Consider the following 1990-nt stretch of genomic DNA (forward strand, 5'->3'; position numbering starts at 1 on the left):
GTCGGATTGAGTCGTAATGTGAGCCGTTTTTCTGCCTCAGAGCCATGGCCCCGTCTTCAGCTTCGTCCAACAACAACAATGATAACAACAGAGATGTCACAACTCATCAGCTAGCCAGTCTGCTTACCGCTTTTAAGGTCATCTTGGATCGCGTCGAGACCCGTATCAACACCCTGGAGAACAAGGAAACTGGGGACCCCACCTCTGACTGAAACTGATAAGAGACTGAAACTCTTGGAAGAACAGCTCCTAGCCCGGGGTAACAATATCCATCTTGAGAAAAACCGAAGGTTCGAACCTGTTGGGGACCAGTTACCTGACGACTTCACCATGATCGATGTGCCCAAGTTCAAGGGAGTGGAGGACCCACTCAACCATATCCGTGCTTTCAAGGACTACATGGCCATTAAGGGGGTCAAACAGGAGCTTTTTACCTGGATCTTCCCATCCTCTTTGGAGCCGATTCCTCGCCAATGGTACTACTCCTTGGACCCGAAAAACCTTACTACTTGGGATGAGATCGCAGTTGAGTTTGCCAAGCAGTATGCCGACAACGTCGAAATCCAGGCCAACACCCGTACTCTCGAGGTGTTAACCCAAAACGACAAGGAAGGGTTCACTGAGTTCCTGACCCGTTGGAGGAGGGTGAGTACTCAATTGGTCGATGAAGTCGAGTGAATCAACTCTGGTGGAAAAATTTGTCAACAGTCTCCACCCGGTTTATGCCAACCTACTGAGGTATCAGAATATCAAAACTTTTCAAGATCTGCAGATTCTGGGGACGCGTATTGAGGACGACCTCTGAAAGGGTGTCTTAGCCAAGACCACTGGCAGAGGTTACCAGGGATCCACCTCAACCGGATCTCGCCCTTACGGTCAGACAAACAAGATTAATGAGGTTAAACTCGTCGAACCATCTGCTAAGAAAACTGATCGCCCCTAAAGAGTGTTCACCAACATAGGGTCGACTTATGCAAGTGCCCTGAAAAGGCTCATGGACCAAGGGAAGCTACAACCGATCGGACCCACCCCGGATCCGACCGACGCCAAGAAGTCCCGATTCTGGAACCCCAATGCCTACTGCCAGTATCATCGAGGGAAGGGGCATGATACTGAAAATTGCTTCAAACTCAAGCACCTCATTCAAGACATGATTGAGAAGGGAGATTTGCCGATACCCCCACCAACTAAACCGAATAACAAGACCAATCCTCTGGGAATTCACGCCATCTATGACGATGAGCCGACCCTAGACTGCTCTCACCTCATCCTGCCAATTGATGACGAGGTGAATGCTTTGGAAAAGGATCCTTTAGACGGAGTGTTTGTGTTTAGTGCTGCCATTATGCTTACTATGTTTCAGCAAGTTGAAGAGGCTATAGCCAGCCTCTCTGAAAGAATCACCCGACTCGACGACGCCTACCGTCGACTCATCTTCAAACCCCCAACACCGCGCCCAAGGGAGAATTCCCCAAGCATTCAAAGCTACCCACCTCAGGATGGATTGCTCTCGCGACCATTCTGGCATAGACCTCATGAAAATCACCCTCAAAATAACTACCCTCAAAATAACTACCCCCAAAATAACTACCCCCATAAAAATCGCCCTCACAAAAATATTCCCCACGAGAACTACCCACCGAGGAATACCCCTCCAAGGTATCCTCGAGACTCCGAAATTAACGACATATGGAGGGATGATGTTGAGGATGTCTATATCCTCCCAGGGAAGGAGAAGCGGACGAAAGAAATCGGACATCTCACCCGGTCCGGACGTCCCTATCAAAATCCGAACAATCCAACGGTCGTTCCAACAACGAATGACCAAATCGTCCCAGAGGTGGACACTCAACCAAAGGCCCCCGAGAACTCAATCCCAAAACAGACTCCCGAAGGCAAAAGCCGAAATCTCAATTTGGCAACCGATCGCAACGTCTTTTGAGCATCGACAGCCTTGCTTTGCAGCCTTGGGAAAATTAACCGTGCCCTC

The sequence above is a fragment of the Silene latifolia genome, chromosome 9, assembly GCF_048544455.1.
Source record: "Silene latifolia isolate original U9 population chromosome 9, ASM4854445v1, whole genome shotgun sequence".
In the NCBI taxonomy this organism is placed as follows: domain Eukaryota; kingdom Viridiplantae; phylum Streptophyta; class Magnoliopsida; order Caryophyllales; family Caryophyllaceae; genus Silene; species Silene latifolia.